Source organism: Diabrotica undecimpunctata, chromosome 9 (assembly GCF_040954645.1).
Source record: "Diabrotica undecimpunctata isolate CICGRU chromosome 9, icDiaUnde3, whole genome shotgun sequence".
NCBI lineage: Eukaryota > Metazoa > Arthropoda > Insecta > Coleoptera > Chrysomelidae > Diabrotica > Diabrotica undecimpunctata.
The window spans coordinates 101,742,686-101,764,194 of NC_092811.1; the positions used below are offsets into that span (position 1 = coordinate 101,742,686).

A 21,509-nucleotide genomic window follows, 5' to 3' on the forward strand; every position below is an offset into this window, starting at 1 on the left:
GCCATCATCGCTTTCCTCAGTATAACACATGTGACACGTAAATAAATCCTCATCATCTTCTTCAGGAACATATACGTTATATTTTTTCGGAACACGTCGTCCATGAATTCTTTTCTTGCAGCTATTACATGTTAAGTAATTATTTTTTATTGTTCGAACCTTGCACAGAAAACATAAATTATTTTTGTCAGTATCTGGGCCAGTATTTTTTAAAGCTTTTGCTGCTGAACTCTCTTCTCTTTTTCGTTTTCTCTCAAATTTTTCATTTTCTAATTCTAACTTTAAGGCATGTTTTTTTTTTCAAAACTCTCTTGATACTCTCTTGGTGTTATAGCAAAGGAAACTCTTTCGGTATTACGTTTATTCTTTCTTGTTGATGTTCCTGGAACTATTAAGTAGTCACCTATACTTTTACTAGTAGATGGCAAACTATAGATAATGTCTTTACCAGTTTTTATGACAATATTTTGTTTTATATTAATTTTTTTGTCTTTTAAAAATAGATTCTCAAATGGATTTATTTCAGCATCCAAATTTATTTTAATTTCTGGTGCACCTGAAGGTTGCTTCCTAGATGGATCTAATCGAAATTCAGTCTCAGTCGAGTTCAATATCTGATTATCGAAGCATGGCAAGTCTCTCATGTCCAAGTCAACTTTTTTATTATCTGGCCACGAATCTGATTTTTCAAAATCATTCCATATTTTGTATAAAGTCAAAAATTCTTTGGTAATGCCTTCTTTAACCAAACGATCATTACAAGATTGAAATCTTTTGATTAAATCTTCTCCAACCAAACTGACGAATGTTGTATGGTCCATCCGCAGGGGTAGCTCTTTTACCTAAAAATGTGATAAGGTCATATTAGCTTATAGGTAAATAAAAAAGTTTTTAAAATATTACCTCCAAACGCTTATTTTTGTTTCCCAAACACTTCGTATAATCAACTGCATCTGGGTTGAAAGGAAGTAAACCACACGCACGAAATCCATTAATTGAAGTTTCCCTCTTAATATTATTCGCCACTACTTTTTCCAATAGTGGAGCAAATGTCATTTTATTTACAACTTCTCCAGGATTTTGTTCGTAAAATTCCCTAAGGGCCTTTTTCCATCCCACTTTTACGTGCCTGAATACTGCAATATCACAAGGTTGAAGAATTTGGGTTGCATTCGGATATAAGGCTACAAGTTCAATGTTCAATTCATTGCAAAGTCTACTTAACTCATAAGTTAATGACCATGGCTTATGGCCATCTAAAAATAATAACACAGGGAACTGTATATTATTTTTTAGCAAGAATGGATGGAATACATTTTTCATATAAGCATAAAACGTCTCTGCCGTCATCCACCCATTATCGGATCTTTCAATGCCCCAATCAGGATCTTTGACGGTCTGGCTTATTTTTTCTGGAATTCGCTTGTAATAATAAACAATCATAGCTGGACAAATTATTCCGGAAGCAGAAAACGAAAACATGACAGTAATGCTTTCCTTAGATGATCCCTTTTTCACAGAATATACATTTTTCGCACCTTTTCTAGCAAAAACTTTGCCAGTTTCTGGGCAAATCTGAAAACCGGATTGGTCGCCATTGTAAGTTCTTGAAGGGTCATTAATGATTAATTTTTTGGAAATAAGATAACTGTTTATATCTTTGAACCATTTTCGAATGTCTGATTCCGAAACACAAGCGCTCGCACCACTTACTGCTTCACTTGTTCGCTGCACATTTGTTGGACGTCTTTTTAAGAAAGCCTAAAATATAAAGTTTTATTTTAGTCATCTCTGTTTTACAAATGCCCTTTTTAACCTGATTACTTTGAACCAACTATCACCAGGTCTACTCTTTTTAAAGGGATTAGGCTGTGGATTTTCAGTCAAAAATGTTTGAACACTATTTAAAATATCCTCTCGTTTCCTAGGGAATCCTTTTGCTGCCAGATCTTCTTCTTCTTCTTATAGTGCCTTGCACCTATAGTGCGTTGGCGAATTATCTTAAGGCCAGACGTCTGTCTTTTGCGGCATGCAAAAGATCGCCAGTGTTATTTATGCCTGTCCAGTTCTTTATGTTCCATAGCCAAGACATTTGTTTGCGACCTACTCTTCCCTTGCCTTCAATCTTTCCCTTGATGATTAGTTGAGGGATTGCGTATTTTTTTCCTATCAGAATATGGCCGAGGTATCCAATTTTTTGTACCTTGATCAAATTGAGTAGTTCTCTCTCAGTATTTGCCTTTCTTAAGACTTCCTCGTTTCTCACCCTACCTGTCCATGGTATGCGGAGCACTTTTCGCAACGTCCACATTTCGAAGGCCTCCAACTTATTAATGGAAGAGACTCTTTCCATGCCGTATAACAATATGGACCATACATAGCATTTAAACATCCTGTCGTGGAGATCGAAGGAAAGATTATGGTTACATAGTAGATCTTCTACCCACCTGCAAAAATAAAAACAGGCATTTAACACAGTTCAACATCTAATCTAACTAAATTAACTTTGCCATTTAAGATCAGACTCTTCTCTTGCTGAAAGAATTGGATTTGGACCGCATGTATCTTTATGACCAGGATTTTTTATTTTAAATTCCAGCGTCAATTTAGGTAGACCGTATTTTTTGCCGCATTTCTATTTGACATATTATTCTTGACTTCATTTACGGCAGCTTTCATCGATTCCGCATTATATTCATTTTTCTTGGGCATGATTGCAAACTAGACACATAAAAAAACTGTGTAAATAAATGTTTCAGTTATAGGACAGACTGTGGACCAGTTATTGGACAGGCTTCCAATAACTGGCTACAGTGTGAATATTTACACCAAAATGGAAGTGACGGAAACAGAGAAGACGCACGAATATCTCATACAAAAACTGTATAAACTTTGCAAAATGCAGTTATTGGACAGATGTAACTGAAAATACTCATATGTTAGTTTTAGTTATTGGACACCCATCTAACACATAACCTAGACTTAAATATAGTAATTTAAACCTTAAAAAAACTTACTTTTACTGTACCACTAACTTGTATATTTATGCGGGGCACTGTGGTAAAATTTCACTACTAATTACAACACTAAAATTTACCTAAGATTTCTTAAAATGGTGTTAAGAAAACTGTCGTTTGGTGTATAACCAAAGAATCTCCCATTTGGCGGCAAAACAGAACCTTTAGTCAAATATCCTTTATGTCAATATTAATACTAATAGTACAATGGCGACATCTCAACAAAACTCAGCTCACTACTGAATATAGAATTCTTGTTTTCAGTTAAAATAATTGGGATGTCCAATAACTCGCAGTGTCCCAATAACTGGTATGTTTACCCTACTTAGTTTCAAAAAAAAAAACCAGAAAGCCTACAAATTTAAATGGGAACTATAAAATCAAGTGAAACCTTCAAATATTTTGGAGTCCAAATAACATCAAAAGCAGGAAGTAACGAAGAAATAGATTCCAGGATTAGTCAAGCAAGATTAGCCACTACATAGTTACAAAAACTATTGTTCAGTAATAAAATAACAAAAAAAAGACAGTATAAAACACTAATAGAAAGCATTGGCGGATCCAGAAATTTTTGTCAGGGGGGGCCATGGGTCTTGAGGGAGATTTTGATACAGGATTTAAACTTTTGCAGTGTCAATGTCAGTGTTTTGGACTGTCAATTTAAACTAGTTATTTTAAAGACAATTTAAACCCACCTATCCTATAGCTACAAAATCCAGAACAAACCAAGGATATAAACCAAAGTTAAGTAATTTAAATGCAATAACTCAATGTAAGTGTAAACATTAATTAATGTATTTAACATTCTTAATAAACTCTATCTTATCGTTGGATATCCGATATCAATTTGTAAAAACATTCATTTATTCCTTATTGCTATACGGAGTGGAAACATGGACTCTCGGAATTACAAGTATGAGGCGTATAGAAGCCTTTGAAATGTGTGTTTTTCGAAAAATGCTAAAGATTTCGTGGACAGAGCACGTGACCAATAACGAGGTGCTGAGAACCATGAGAACTCCTAAATATTGTAAACAACAGAAAAACGAGTTATCTAGGACATATTTACTTTAGAAAGTAGAAGGAAAAAGAGGTCCAAAAAGAAAAAAATGCTCCTGGCTGAAGAATGTAAGAGACTGGACAGGCATGGACACACATTCGATACTAAGAACAGCTCAAGATAGAGAGCAATTTGCTGTAGTTATAGCCACCCTTCTGTAATGAAGAAGAAACCTTAAGAGTAAGTGTAAACAGCATTTTATTTAAATTGATTTATTCAACAAAAAACATAATATAATTCAGGAATAGTTGTTTCTATAATTAGGCATAATAGGCTATAAGTGAGTAAAATATTTTTGTACTCGGTATTGAAATTTTTCTCACGAATTGTCAGCAACAGCCGAGAAAGAGTGGTAAATAAAAATTCAGTCATTAAAAATACTATAAGAAAAGTAAATATTATATAATTTTATAAAAATGTTTTCTTTTCGCCTATCCGATTTAGCAAATCGCTCTATGATTGCATCAACATCTAGAGAAATTTTAGGATGCACATTGATGAGTGCTAAACCAGTTAACCTTTCCGCAGAAGTTCTATTTCTAAGAAAAGTCTTTAGACGCTTAAGCGTAGAACGCTCTGTTGTTGCTGCACTGACTGGCAGTGTAATTAATATTTGCAGAAATATTCTGGTATTTGAATACATATGAATATCGCAGTTTTCTAATACTTCTAAAATACAATCAAGAAGTTTTCCATTATTTTGTACAACTCTGTTCCACTTGAATCCACAGTGAAAATTCTTGTTCTACTATGGAATATGCAGTAAGTAGTTGGTCCAATAATATCCTGGAAGGTGTCAACAATTTTTTTAATGCAACTTTATCTTCTGGTGTGTTATCAGTTTTAGCTAAAACAACTCGAAGATTAAATAGATTTATAACTTTCGGCGAAAGTCGTTCTTCTAAATCAGTTAAGATATTGTCTAAAAGGGGTAAATAAATAGATCTTCGGAAATATTCTTCGCAAGAGTTAGCAGATTGGTTTTGACGACAGGTTTGACGAGAAGCTATACGAGGCATCTTCAGTTCAATGTCTAGTTGTTCAGCTTTTTGTTTACTTCAGAGTAAAGTTTGCTAAAAACAGATTCAGCAGTTGATCTTTTATTTTGAAGAATGCATTTAGTGTCCTCTATGGCCTCAGTAGCCTACTTAAAATCTAATTTTGGTGACTGAAGAAGACGAATAAGTGATACAGTTGTACCTAAAACATCACTAAGACCAACTACTGTTTCACAGTTTTACAAATACCTTGGACAGCAGCCCCCAGTTCCTTTATTATTTGTATTCACTAACGTATCTAGCTAATGCAACAATATAATTCACTTTGATATTTATTATAGATAAATTATAAAATGTAGCACACAGTCTCAACAATTATAATTCATATTCAAATTACAAACAACCAATTCGTAGACAAAACTGAAGATAAGTAATACTTGATAGAAAATAAAAATGTGCGGATTTCGTGCGAAAAGTCATATCATGTACATTGAATGAGCAATAATGTGTGGTCGGTAATAAATTCTATCTCATCGGTAATCGAACTATTCTTTGGCACTCAAATGACGAATTGACAAAATTTGAAAATCGCGTAACTCTGAATTCGTGGACATCTTAGTCGAGGTATTACTGTATTTAGAATTGTTGATTTTTTTAAAGAGCAATTTAAAAAGGCTTTCGTATAATTCTACACTTACCCCTAGAATAAATGACGTTGAATCATTTTAAATTTTTTTTTAGGATTATTTGATTGATATTTAATTTTGTTTTGGGGGTGGTCATGACCCCCGTGACCCCCCCTTGGATCCGCCACTGATAGAAAGTATTGGGTTGTACGGCGCCGAACTCTGGGAAACAAATCAAAGAAACGTCAAAAATGAAGGCTTTATCTATAGATGTATTTTTTTCAATAGCTAAATTGTACTTATTAAGTGAGTTTATAGTGTATCTAGCTGCTGTTGATTTTTTCATATGCTGAGGCTAGGAAAAAACTAACAATAATTGTTAATACAGTTCTATCGACAAATTCTTTCTTCTATCCAACTGAAAAAAAACCTGGATTTAGTATCACATCCACTTATAGCGTGTACATACAGAAGTGAGTTAATAATACTTGTACTAAGTCTTTTGTATATAATAAATCACTATAAAAATCTATTAAAACGGATTTATATCTCTAAATAAAAAACATATCTCTTCATGCAAGAATCCTGTTTTTTTAGATCATTTTATTCAATTATTACGAAATTACTTTACCTGACCTACAACTAACATTTTAATAAAGCATCTCGTACGGACGTATATATCTTTCTTTCTCCAAAGAGAAAGAATTCCAAGGCGCTCACACGGTCAAGGTGAAGGTCCTTCTAAAGGTCACCCAAGATTTATACCATCTCAGTTATCATCCTTCAAAAGAGACGTGACTTTGATGTAGAACTTCAGATACACGGCTTTTATGTATTTTTTCTTTGTCGAACTTTTTTTTGAAGAGTTTGGATGTTTCTGTACAAATGAGTACTTATGTGGGTACCTCCGTGGAATATGAAATGCGTGAGAAGTTCGGATGTACCTGCCCGTACAAGGTTTATACTTTTATTAGAGATATTTATCAAAGCGTGAAGTCGCAGAGAAATTTAATATAATACGTAAACTTGGATGAAAATTGCACGTGACATTGGAGGACAGAATAGAAAAAATAGTCGGAAAGGTATAGGAATGGGCAATTCTTAAATTAAAAATATATAAAAATCATATTATTATTTGCTGTTTGTTTATATTATTTGAACGTACCAGTATACCGAAATTTTTCGATTATTCTCTTCAATAGGAACAGTTTCATAATAGACTGACGTCCGGTTCCACCAACGTGATCTAAGTAAAATCTTACCTAAGTTTTGCTTAGTCAAAAATATTTCTTAGTTGTAATTTGCGTTCCACCATACAAGTTTTTACTTAACTTAACCAAGAAAAAACTTAAGTTCTCAGAAATACCAACTTTGCAAAATTGTCAAGAATTCTTAAATTGTTGACTCGTTATTAATGCAGAAACAACAAAAAACGAAGAAAAAGATGAACATTTGTGTCATCTTTGATGCTGTCTTTAATCCAATGTCATTTCAATATTTATTGTAAATGTAAATGGTGACCTGTGTTCTTGTGTATTTTGATATTTTATTTTGTAGCTAGTATAAAATAAATATAATAGTTTAAACTATAGTACGCACTATATTCTATATATATATATATATATATATATATATATATATATATATATATATATATATATATACACGATAAACTACACACTTCGGTGGAATTTACAATAATAAAAAAAATATAAAAATAAAAATGCTATCAACACAAGAACATCTACGTACGCTATGTATACACTATAAACTATTACATACTATCTACTACTTTTATATTATAGATTACCATACTACGATATTACGATATACTATACTATAGATTAAATAAGATTATAAAAATAAAAAATTTAATTAGACCGAAAAAATGCGAGTTAACCCAACATCGACGATCAACAGATGAAATCTAACCTCACTTATGTGTCAATATATGACAGAAGATGAATTTCAATGCATGCTCCAAGTTAAAATTTTTGCTTAAGTCGTCATAGTAGGTGACTTAAGCTTAAGCAAAAATATTTGTACTCAAGTAAATATTTTTAGTTGGTGGAACGAAACTCAACAAACTTAAGTGAAAATTATTTCTTAAGATCAAATTTTCACTTAAATCGCGTTGGTGGAACTGGGCGTGAGTATTTCTTGAGTGCATTGCTAAATCTTTTTTGTCTTTTATTATTTATATCACAGATATACAAGGTACAAGGTAAAATAAGTCAAAACGTAACATTCAGAAATCTTTCTTAATCGAATTTATTACATCTACAAAACAGATTTTTCACTGAATATTTTGAACAGGTTGTAGCGAATATTTTGCCTACCACATAGAGTATAATTATAGGGGATTTGAAAACTGGGGACAGCAATTACTGGGGTGGAGACAGGGCAAGTAAAATAAACGAAACTGTGCGAACGGCACTCAGGGTTTGTTTGGAGGGCTGAAACGTGGATAATTTGAATGGCAAGGGGGTTGGATTGGGGTAACTAAAAAAAAATGAAACAAATGGATACTTACATAAATCTCCTGGACAAAAGGGCAAATAAAAACAACAAGAAAGGTTTCTAGCTATTTGAAATAAGGGCACTGCTTCGAAGAATCCTAATCTTGCTGGATAAAGAAAAAAAGGCTCTTCTTTCCTAAAATCAAGAACACAAACAGGGGTTAGGAGACTTTTCTACCATAAACAAAATAGTTCAGAGAGATATATTAAACATTTATTACTGTCTCAACACAAACAGTTACAAATACAGATAATACATAAAGACTATAGTAATAGTCACAAAAGTAAATATAAAAATAACAAAGAAAAACTTACATGTGTCCTATTCGTTTACAAGTGGGAATTGCTACATAACTTACAAATGCTACTGGGCTATAAATCGTGGCAAATAAAAAATTATTACAAGTAAAGAATTATCTTTTTAAATAAAACTATTCATAAAGATCAACCTTTTCTAAAAACAAAACAAGCTAATGTCACAAAAATATGAATCTAGCTGTCATATGTCAACATTGAATTTAACAGAGAACAATTAAAATGACAGCATAGCCACATCCCAAGATTTACAATATTAAATATCAAAACCTTCTCTTTTATTATTTAAATTATGAAAGCAATTATTATTTTAATGTTTATTTATTTTTTTGAAAGTTTAAAACAAAAAAGTTACCTTGGTTTCACAAAAAACAACGTACTAGCACTTCTGGGGTTAAACTGGAATCATACTGGAATTATACTGGAATTTCTGCTATGCATTAACAAAAAGGACTGCTTCAAATGGTCTGGAACGTTGATCAGCCGGGGACAAACATAGGTGAGGGAGAAACAAATCAGCGGCACATTTTTACATTTTTACAAAACTGGAACCATTGCACGTAACGTAACACGTACTGCACAATTAACTGCAAAGCCACTAATCTTCCATAAAAAATGAAGAAACACAAGAACAATACAAATTTGACGAACAATTTGGACCCACACTGTAGGACACTGCCTCTGGCAGCGACCCAAACGAGAGTGATCCAATAATCTTGCCGGCAAAAACTTCTCAGCGATCTCAATGAATGTTTATTTGAAACTCACAATATTTAGCGGTTTCGATCAAAGAAGAATACCAAGGAAAAACGCATCTGTAAAATATGAACAAGCTATAAAATGGTTTACATTAACTTCGGTGGCGTAAAAAGAACGAAATAATATTTGGGTTTTAACTCGTTCGATAGGAACAGAGAAACATCGAAAACATTCTTCGTTATTTTAATACATATATGAGGTGATTTCAATTTAATACATATACTAGGGGATTTCAAAATATATATCAAGGAAAATGCAAATTCTACAAAGTTTACGAATATCTCGATGACGCTAATTTGGCTTTTGAAACATTTTTGAAGATACTTACGTACCATATTGACATATCTTGTCCAATGACTACAAAAAGAATTTGCAATGAGTCTAAAAATAGTTGGGTAACAAATGATATAATACACGAGGGAAATGATTGATAAAATCCAACTTGCTGATAAAATTATTACTAATAAATATGAGATGGCAAACGCTTTTGTAGAGCATTTTACTACTTGCCCTAAAAATAACATCATAAATATTTTTTAAAATACTAATTTTGATCATGTACCACACAACATGTAGATAAACCCTTTTATTTTTTTCCTGTAGATGAGTATGATGTCAGAGGTTATTGGCTCCTTGAAAAATGACACCTCAGTAGGTATTGATTGCATATCAACTAAATAATAAAGTGTATTAGTGAATATATAGCGTAACAATTCAGTTTTAGATAATTACAGGCCAGTTACGGTCCCTACTATTTTGGGCAAAATTTATGAAAAATGTGTATACAAAAGAATGTATAGTTTCCTTAGTAAATACAATATTATGTTCCCACCAACACGGATTTCTGCCTGGAAGATCATCAGAGGGTGCTTCCACTGAATTACTTAGTTTCGTTCACATCGCACTGGATCGGGGTGATTTTGTGGGGGCCCTTTTCTTTGATATCTCAAAAGCATTTGATACCATATACGTAAGAGTTGCTATACAGAAGTTGAAAAATCTTGGTTTTAGAGATCAGTTCTCATTATGGCTGTCATCTTATTTACATTCTGGGAAGATCCTCGTTAAACTTAGTGACTCACGATCAGATTATGGTGATATTGATGTTGGGGTTCCTCAGGGTTCAATAGTGGGGCCATTAATATTCCTGTGCTATGTTAATGATAAACCCAAATATGTCAGTTCAAATAACATATTTATGTATGCAGATGACAAAACTATTGCTGCATCTGCTTTAAGTGCCGAGGATTTAACTGTTCAATTGAATGTTATATCAGAAGATTTTACAGAGTGGTGCAAAAAAATGCTTTGATTGTTAATGCTAAAAAAACCAAAAGCATGCAATTCTACTACAGATCAAAATCAAGTTACCAGTTTTCTATAAAAGTAAATGATAGCCTGGTTCATTCTACAACTTCCACTAAACTTTTAATAGGTTTGTATCCTGATAGTAACATGAGCTGTGAATCTCAAATTAATCATGTTTGCAAAAGAATAAATAGTAGTTATTACGCAATATTGCAATTAAAAAGTTTTCTTAAAAAGGAACAGTTATTGAATGTTTATTATGCAATTGTTTATTCTCACTTGACCTTTAATATTAATCTTTGGGGTAGTGCTGTGAATGCTACAAGAGTTTTTCTCTCAGAAAAGGATAATTCGGTTAACATTCATGTCAACAATATTTAAAAAAAAAACATATATATATATATATATATATATATATATATATATATATCATCATCATCATCATCATCATCATGTGCAGCTTTATCAACCGTTTCCAATTACGGTGCAGCCTCCCTTATTTCAATGGTATTCTATATTCGACGATGTCTTAGTTATACGTTGTTCTAATAATTTGCGCTCATTTGCGCCCATATTTTTCTATCTTGTGCTATTCGAGACCACGTTGTTCCTGTTAATTTTCTAATATCATAATCCCATCTGAGATTTGGGCGCCTCTTTGGTCTTTTAGCGTTCCTGGGGTACCACATAGTTGTTCTAGTGGTCCATCTGTTATCTGTTCTTCTTGCCATATGTCCTGCCCATTGCCATTTCAGGGATTTTATTCTTTGGATTACATCAGTCACCTGGGTTTGCCTCCGTATCCATTCAATTCTTTTACGATCCCTCTTTGTTATCCCTAGCATACATCTTTCCATTGCTCTTTGAGTTACTTGGAGTTTCGACGTTATTTCTCTCTTTAATATCCAAGTTTCACATCCATATGTCAAGACGGGTAATATGCATTGATCAAATACTCTCTTCTTGAGGTATAGTGGCATTTTGGACTTGAAGACTATGGAATTTCGTCCGAATGCTGACCACGCTTGTTTTATTCGTCTGTTGATTTCCGGAAGTAGTGATCCCGATTTATGTATGAGCTGTCCCAGGTATATGTATTCATCTACTACTTCTAGCGAGGTTTCATTAATTTTTATTTCCACGTTGGCGATCAGATCATTGCACATTATTTTAGTCTTTGCTAGGTTCATTTTTAGGCCTATCTCCTTGCTGGCTGTATTAAGGTCATTAATTTGCAGTTGTAATGCTTCAGGACTTCTAGCAATTAGAATGATGTCATCAGCGAATCTAAGATGTTTAGGTTTAGGTATATATATATATATATATATATATATATATATATATATATATATATTTAAATGTATACATGTAAAAGCCAATATAACTACTTTTCATTTAAACTCTGATTATCACCAGTACTCAACTAGGCAAAATGACTTCATCAGAGTACCAAAACATAATACAGCACGATTTGAAAAATCACAGTATTATATGGGTATAAGACTATTCAATCATCTTCCCAACAGTATTAAATCTGAAACAAATTTAAATAAATTTCGAGGTAAATTAAAATTTTTCTATTGCAAAATTGTTTCTACAGTGTAAGTGAATATCTGGGTGATCTGGGTAAATAATAAATCCTATGCACTTTCTATCTTTTAATTCTAAAATTGTGATAATTTACTAATAATTATATTCTTTACTCGACTTTCAGGATGAATAAATTATTATTATCCCCAGATTTAGGCATACGGCTCACACTCCCTCTAAGGGGAAGATTCACTCATCCCAGATACCTACTGTATCAAAAGGATTGACCTTTGGTGCGACTCTTTCCATGTTATCGAGTCCTAGGTGACTTGGTACGTCGGTGTATCTCCCAAAAATTTTCGCACGCATCTGGACGTCGAAAGTAGCACAGCTTTCTGCATGATCTTATATAGATGTTCATTTAGACCCAGCTTTTTTATGTTTTCTAGGAGGTTCTTCAGAATGACTCCAGTGGTAGAAAGAATAATAGGTATCGTCTGGGTACTTTCCATTCTCCATTGTCTCCTTATTTGTATTTCCAGATCTCTGTACTTGGCGATCTTTTTGTTGTACTTAACACGCAAATTATTGTTGTTAGGTATCGCCACATCGATTAGTGTTGTTTATCTTGTTAGTTTATTAACTAGCACGAGATCTGGTCTATTATAGTTTGGTCTGTGAGCAGAGTGCGATCCCAATATAGCTTGCAGTTGTTATTCTCAAGCATACTCTCAAGAACGTATTGATAATATGGGAGATGGTTTGCTTGTAGAAGTCCCAGTTTAAAAGCTATCTCTTGATGAAGGATCTTTCCTACTGAGTCATGCCGTTCCTTATATTCAGTTGCAGCAAATGCCTGGCAGCCCGCGGTAAGATGTTGGATGGTTTCTTGGGCTTGACATCCATATCGGCATTTGTCGGTTTGGACCTGAGGGTCTTTGACAATATATTTCAGCTACGTTTTGGTTAGTATAACCTGATCCTGAATGGCAAGTAATGAAACTTCTGTTTCAGGAAACATCTTTCCTGATGTCAACCAATAGTTCGACGCTATATTGTCGACATAGTCTTGACTGACTTCATTAGGATGTCGCCCGTGCAGAGGTTTACCCATGAAGATGAAGAGTGGATATCTCCGCCTGCACCTGAAAATATTTTCTTAAATTAGTAATCTGTTTTTCTAATTGCTCGCTAATATCCATAAGCCTCGTCCTTCTAAATACCGCGGTAATGTCGTTCTTTTTACTGCACTTCGAGGATGGTGTTTTTGTGCCTTTGTGAGGTGTGTTCGTTCTTTTTCGCTGAAGAGTTTCTATATCCATTTTAGTCCACATAATAATCCCAAATGAGTAGCTAAGCGCGGAAAATGCGTAGGTGTTTAATGCCTTAAACAAATTTTTACTATTAAGATGTGAGCGGAGTAGCTGTTTTACTCTTCGTATGAACTCTGATGTTAATTCGATTTTCATTTGTTTATGGTCAATTTTCCGCGCTTGCTTTACTCCTAGATATTTAAACATGTCATTTTCGCCCATAGCCTCGATGTTTTGGCCATTTTGCATATCGAATCCTCCGGGCTGAACCCTACCCTTGACTATATTTAGTACACAACATTTGTCTAACCCATAGTGTTTAAGGTAAGTAAGTTTGCAATGGTAAAAATAAGGGCATTGACCAACCTGAGCTTAGTATTGCTTGTTATTGTTCGGTCTTTCCATATTTTAATCAGTTTAGCTGTTGCGGTTTGGGCCATTGCTAGTCTACGCTTGATTTCTGAGGAGCAATCACCATTGTTGGTTATCACGGAGTCCAAGTATACAAATCTGTCTATCAGTTCGAAATTCGCCATTTGGTGTATGTGTGGTAGATTATTATTTTCTCTGTCTGCATACGATGTTGTAAATCTGAATAGAATAAATCTGTCATTATCGGTGCTGCTTGATGTTGGAGCAAAAATTTGAATTATGTTTATGTTTATTGCGTGTGTTTTCAACTGTAAGATTATTATTCTTTTATTATAGAGAATTAAGTTAAAGACATACGGTTGTGGTGCTTTTTTAATCATGATTCCTACAGCATTTTTGTGATCATTAGTACTGATACCCTAGTAATAAAGAACGATGTCGTTATAACATTGTCCAGTACTGAGTCATCTTACTTCGCTGAGGCCAAGTATCTCTATTTCAAGTCTGCTCATTTCTGTAGCAAAAATGTCTTTCTGTCTTTAGTGATACTTTTGCGAGTTGTCCAGTTTTATATAATGTGTCTCTTTCCAAAATGTGAAAGGGTAGCACAAACAACGTAGTGGGAAATTTTGGATTAGGTAATAGAAATCAAAGAGGAGATAGGTTGATACAATTCTGCTAAGATAATAACATCATTGTTACAAACACGTTCTTTGAATTACCTAATAGACGTTTGTACACGTAGAAATCGCTAAGAGATAATGAACATCAGATAATGAGAAATCAAATAGATTACATAATGATCAAAGAAAGATATCGGAATAGTATTATTGCAGTCAAAACACAACCTGGAGCAGATATAGCATCTAACCATAATCTCTTATTGTCCATATCTTGTAGTACATATGCAAATTAATATGAAAAGAATATAAAAGACAGCAAAAGAAGAAAGAAGTGGTATAAATGCAATAAGAGATTCAGAAATCAGAGAAAATATCAAAGAAAAAATAAATGAACGTCTAAACAGCGTATCAATTGATGGGGGATGAAATGAAAAAAACATTAACAAAAACTGGGAAAAAATAAAGGCTGACTTAATAAAACCTTCAACAAAGTATCTACGCAAAATCAAAGAAAAGAAAAAGATTGGATGACGGGCGAAATACTCAACATGATGAACAAAACAAGAGTATATAAGGACGAAAATAAATCATTGTACCAGCAAACACAAAACGAAGTACGGCGACAAATTCGAATAGCAAAAGAAAATTGGTTAAAAGAAAAATATGATGAAATAGAAATGCTACGAAATAAACATGACACAGAACTAGAAGACCAGAATACAAACAAAATATACTAGCTGATGAAAAGGAAGACACAGTAATGGATACAGAAAACAAATTGATGCTATGGGCAAACTATATGCGCTGTTTAACGACAAACGAGACAAAATAGATAACGAATATTTCGTTGAAGAGACTGGATCAGAAATAACAGAAAGTAAAGTAAAACACACAATTAAAGAAATGAAAACTGGGAAAGCAGTAGGACCAGACGAAATACCGACAGAAATATTGCAACTTATCGCCGACTGCAATATACATGTTATTGTCGAATTATTTAGTATCATATACAGAACAGGTATACTTATTACCTAAAGAATGGCTTCTATCAACATTCGTAACTATACCGAAAAAGGAAAACGTCAGACAATATTGCGATCACCGCACCATCAGTCTAATGTGCCACATACTAAAAGTATTCCTAAATATTATTCATCGTAGAATATATAAAAAAGTTAGAACAAGTCATTGGACAAACTTAGTTCGGATTTAGAAATGCTAAAGGAACCAGAGAAGCATTATATGCAGTAAATGTGCTAATACAAAGATGTTTAGATGTAAACTAGGACATCTATATCTGGTCTGCTTCCTAGATTATAACAAGACATTCGATACAGTGAAACATAATCCGTTAATAAAACTACTGAGAACAAAGAACATCGACACGCTGGATATAAAAATAATAAATAATCTGTATTATGAACAAGAAGCTGTCATAAGAATTAATAATTTAAAAACTAATGAAATAAAAATCAAAAGAGGTGTTAGACAGGGCTGTGTCTTGTCGCCATCACTATTTAATGCATACTAAGAGGAAATATTCAAAAAAGCATTAGAAGATGAAGTAGCAGGCTTAAAAATAAATGGCCTACTCATACGTGAAATTAGATATGCTGATGATACAATACTAATAGCAGAAAATATTACAGATCTACAAAGAATTTTAGATAAGGTTTAAATTTAATTTTATGAAATTAAACATTTAATAATATGAAACAAATATTATGTTGTAAAGACCTCAGCCTAAATCTTAGAAAACGAGTACTAAAGTGCTATGTATTTTCTGTTCTTTTGTATGGTGTGGAGACATGGACTTTAAATAAACAATGTCTCAATAAATATTGGAAACATTTGAAATGTGGATATATCGAAGAATGCTGAGAATCTCCTGGACAGACAGAATAATCAATGAAGAAGTACTAAGAAGAATAGAGAACAGCAGGGAAATAGAGGATTCCATCAAAATAAGAAAACTACAATATATGGGTCATATAACACGTGGTGACAGATATGAATTCCTAAAACTGATAATGTATTAAAAGATTCAGGGAAAGCGCAGCATATGTAGAAAAAGAATGTATTGGCTGAGAAACCTTAGAGAATGGTTTGGATGCAGCTCAACTGAACTCTTTCGGACTATAGTGTCAAAAGTTAGAATAGCAGTGATGATTGCCAACCTTCGTCGCGGAGATGGCACGTAAAGAAGAATATAATGTGTAAGTGTCTAGGAAAGTAACATTAATTGATATGTCTATCTTTTAGAAATAGTTTTATTATATACATAGTTGTGGAGCTGACTGTTCCATGGTATTTACATTATTTAGAATTGATTTTCGGAATTGCAGACCGCAATAAATAGTTCAGTGGGAAACTTAATATTGTACTGGTTAACCAACTTTATTAATTTTTCATATTTTTGAGTGTATATATTGCCTCTTCGTTTGTTGTCTTTGTCCTGCATCCGATTAACATTAATTCCATTATAAAGCTCAGTTTGAACTCAGTTCGATTCATGATTAAAAATATAACCAAATATTTAGCCACAATATTTTTAATAGGTACATTTCTCTAGTTTATCGAACCGCGTTAAAAAAATACGTTACAGGTGTAACATAATATTTCAATTAAAATACAACGGTACTTACAAATAAGAACGAACAAAAAACCTCACGTCACGAAATATCATTCAAGATTATCGAGATAACATCTCTGTATAAATAAATAATAAATCACCGAATCAGAACAGATCCAGCAATTGAATAGACCTAACCTACAATTTCTATTTTCATAGGCTGAAAAAAGACACGCACAATTTCCATACCAATCTAATCACTTCGAATCCATATCCATATCAAGACTGAGGGCGTTAATTGCATAATGATGATCGTACCATCAAGGTACAGGGAGCGTCAACATTTAAATGTCAATGATCTCGAGGTTTTTGAATCTTAAATGGTAGAAATATGTAGATTTAGTTTCCGAGTACTCCAGAAATAATTGTTATGGAAAATTCAATACACATTTTTAATTTAAATTTTTTTAAATAAAATAAATGCTTGGCTTTGCTAAGAGATAAGAGTTTACTGTTAAGTATGATACATTCTTTTGTGTACAGAACTTGCCATAAACAAACTGGTATCGTGAAAGCCGCCCTTTTCCGATATATAAGTGTCTCATGCGATGATTTTTTAACTGAAAAATAGTTTAGAAGGATACCAAAAGGTAAGAACATAAGATTATTATTATTTTTTTTTTCGAGAGCTTCTTTAACCGGAGTACTAGAAATAACAAGCGATGGAAGTTTATTTATAGGGCGTCTATCTTTTCGTTTTCTGCTCTAGGTAAGAAATGAAGCCCAGACGCTACTAATTTATTGCTTAGATGTTTTTCGTCTCCTTTGTTGGGCATTTTTGATGGCTCTAAATCTCTTTAGGACTTCTTTTTCGGGTTGTATGTTTGTGTTTGCTGTATTGATTACTAGTGTTAATATATCAATATCTCTCTCTACGGTGGCAGCAGCTTCAAAATCATCATCCCCGAAAATGTCTGAGAATTAAATGGTTTTATTCCCGTGGCTTTAAATCCATTTGATAGAGTGGCCACTTTTAAATAAGCTTGACCAAATAGTGAAGCAATATCATATAAAGTAATAACTCCTCCATAGTTGCTGGTTAAAAAGTCCTCGCATGCTCTGCTGTATGCAATTTTTAAGGGACCATATAACGTCACATCAAGTGGCTGCATACAGCGACTTGTATGAGCAGGAAATCCAAGTAAAATTATACTATTTTCATGGCATAGATTGACTGCTTCTAATGTGACATGACTTGCATGATTATCCATTAAAAGTAAAACAGGGGTTTGTTTATTAGGTCTCACATGCTCAATAAAATGCTCCAGATAACTTAAAAAGTTGTTGCCAGTTATCCAGCCACTATCATGTGAAACAAAAATAAATCCGGTAGGTGTGTTATTCATAAAAGATGGCTGCATTCTAACTCTGGGAAATATTAGAAAGAGTGGAACAAATAACCCTTTTGCTACAACCAACTGCAGTAACATTGGTGCCTTTTTCAGTCGATGAGACTTTTACCACTCTACGGTTTCCTTTAGGAGATATTCTTTTTGTAGTTTTCGTGGCTACTGTCGAAACATCTATCTCAACCAAATTATAGATTTGGTGGACTTTTATCTAGTACTTCTCCTTTAATTCCCTAAGCACTTCAAAAAATTTATTTACATTTTCTCAGTTAATTGCCACTAACCTTGCGACAGAGGTTGTCTCAGGATATCTAAGTGACAAATTATATTTGCGCATAACCCATTCTACAAAATGTCTACCAGCTCCTTTTTATCGGTATTAAATATGTGTGATTTTCAGCATAATCATATGGCAAACTGGTCCTTAGTAAGGCCAAATGGCCTTTTATATATGCTTACAATGTATTGAAATAAGCTGTTTAGCCGTTCTTCAGAAAAAATTGTTTTGAAACGTCCAGCGTTAAAGAAAAAAATCAAAAACATTAAAAAATTATTATAAAATACGTATACAACTTAAAATTGCTTTAATGTTTACATCATCTATTTTCTCAAGTATCTTCGTAAGGTAGGTTCAGGAATACCATTTATTATTTTGCAGCTGATTTCTGTTTCAGCTTTCACATCATTTCCTCAACAAGAAATGTTGCAAAAATGCACGTGTACACATAACTTTGGTCACTACGAAAATGGTCTCAAACGCCATGTAAAATAGATTTCTAGTGGGGTACGGCCAATACACAATGCCTGTTATGGAAGAAGTTGCCAAATGTATCGATTTATACATGTATTTGGCGATTCATCAACTTATCTACTTCGTCTAGTCTTCTTATGTCCCCTAATATATGTATTGAGATTGGCGATCAGTATGTCAAAGTCTAGTCTATTATGAGCTTATGATGGGCTCTTAAGTCTCTGCTAAAAACTAACTTTTTTGTTTTTATTGTATTAAATTCCAAACCCATTATGTTGCTTTCTTCTGTTGGTGTATTTATTATTATTTGCAGCTGTTCTGTATTTGTAACTCACAGTTGTTCTATGGAACAACTGTGAGTTAGTTACATTTGGCACAAATCAACGACCGTAAAATAAATTATTATAACTTTTTTTTATAAAATATACTTTTTTATAAATAATGGAAGCTTACTTTCTTCATACATACGATAAAAATATATATGGAAATTTTTATGGATTTAGTATACTCAATTAGATTTTTAAATTTTTTAACATTCTCAGTAGGTTTTAATATGCAAGTTTACATATTTTGAATTGTTTCATTAAATTTATAATTATTGAAATGAAAGGTATTGATTTAATGCACAAACTTAAATTTTTAACTTTACTAGTATTCGAGAGAAAATATAGAGAAATAGTTTTTTTAATGTAAATAAAAAATATTCAACATTTTAAAATAATTTTTAATTTTAAACCTAAATAATTCTGTCAAAAATAAAATATTTTACTCATTTTTGATAAAAATCCCGAGTAAAAAACCACATTTTTTAAATCACTTCCTATAAAACTAATAAAAGTTAATATCTGATGGTATATGGTATAGATCAGTGTATATAACTGTTTGTATGGGAAAATAACAATGCTGTTACTATTTTCCTTACACTTTCATCATATTTTCTCGAGTTTAAGCAAAACGAAAAAATAAATACACGTGAAGTTGTTAAACGTCACTTTATGTTTAAATAAACTACCACTGTAAAGTTTGAGTCCTATAAAACATTTTGTATAAGAGTATAATGTAACTATTCGTATGGGTAATAAATCCGTTGCATCTACTATTTTCTCACCTTCTTCTCACCTATTAGACCTTCCTAGGACTTAGGACCTTAAATAAATATTTCAAAACCAAAATTAGCCAAATCCAGTCGACATAAAATGACGTTTGTTAAACGTTTTATGATATTTAATAACTACATGGGTCAAATGAACTAAAACTGTAGAGGTGAAGTCGTATAAAACATTCTGAATTTACAATTAAAAAAAAAATCATTCAACAAATACACTTTCACAAAATTTTATGCAATTGGTGTAGAGGTTTTTGAATATTAGCTATATATATATATATATATATATATATATATATATATATATATATATATATATATATATATATATATACATATATATATATAAATTATATCAACCTGACAAACCATTTTCTTTGTATAATTATTATGTGATTAAACCTTGTTTCAAAAATGGAATTTATTTAATATCTACTTTTCGATACTTTCAATTATTTCTATAATTGAACTTTGAAAATAAAGGCAGATATCGAGCACAGTTTTATTAATTAAATCTTGCCAAAGTACTTTCGCTCACTATAGCATCCTCAGGGGCATTTCGTCAGTTTCGGGTTATCCAACAATCTCAGAATGTCATAAACATAAAATTAACATTCTGGGATTAACATTAATTTATGACATTCTGGGATTTTTGGATAGCCCGAAACTGACGAAATGTGCCTGAGGATGCTCTAGTGAGCGAAAGTACTTGGGCAAGATTTAATTAATAAAACTGTGCTCGATATCTGCCTTTATTTCTCAAAGTTTATTTCTATAATTATTAAAATTGAGAGAACATTATTAACAGTAATCATTTGTTTTCAGGTAAGCTTTTAAAATGAACAGTTAACATCAATAAATTTCTGAAAATACGTAAGTACATTAACATAACAATAAAATAATAACTATTCAAATGCAAATTAATTAATTAATTTTAAATATATGAATTTGACGTTTCGATTTCCGGAGTGGTGTCATGAGTCTCCTGAGCCTCCTTCACTAATCACTGCACTAATGCTGCTGAGGATATCTGACGGTTTATTTATACCTTCGACGATGACGTGCTTCACTGGCGTGGCGCTTGGGTGGGGGTTCGTCGCGAAGATTTCTGACTGTGGGCTTTAAATTTGTAGGTGAAGCGGACGATATTTCCTTTAGGAGAAATATCCATGTAGAAGGCAACCAAGTCATCATCTCTTCAACTGAGACAATTTGGCCGTTTTTCAATCTCT

General features: G+C 32.7%; 1 protein-coding gene across 3 annotated transcripts in view; it reads left to right on the plus strand.

Moving 5' to 3' along the window:
- LOC140450334 (uncharacterized) overlaps positions 1-21,509 on the plus strand; it is a 265,222-nt gene that overhangs the window by 152,352 nt on the left and 91,361 nt on the right. The window contains exon 1 of one of the 3 annotated variants that reach the window (XM_072543917.1): positions 17,512-17,662. The exons of 1 other annotated variant lie outside the window; for it this stretch is intronic. The gene's annotated coding sequence lies outside the window, so the exon portion shown is untranslated. Of the gene's footprint in view, positions 1-17,511; positions 17,663-21,109; positions 21,151-21,509 lie in introns of those variants that run through there. One more of the 3 variants, XM_072543918.1, reaches the window with a different exon arrangement.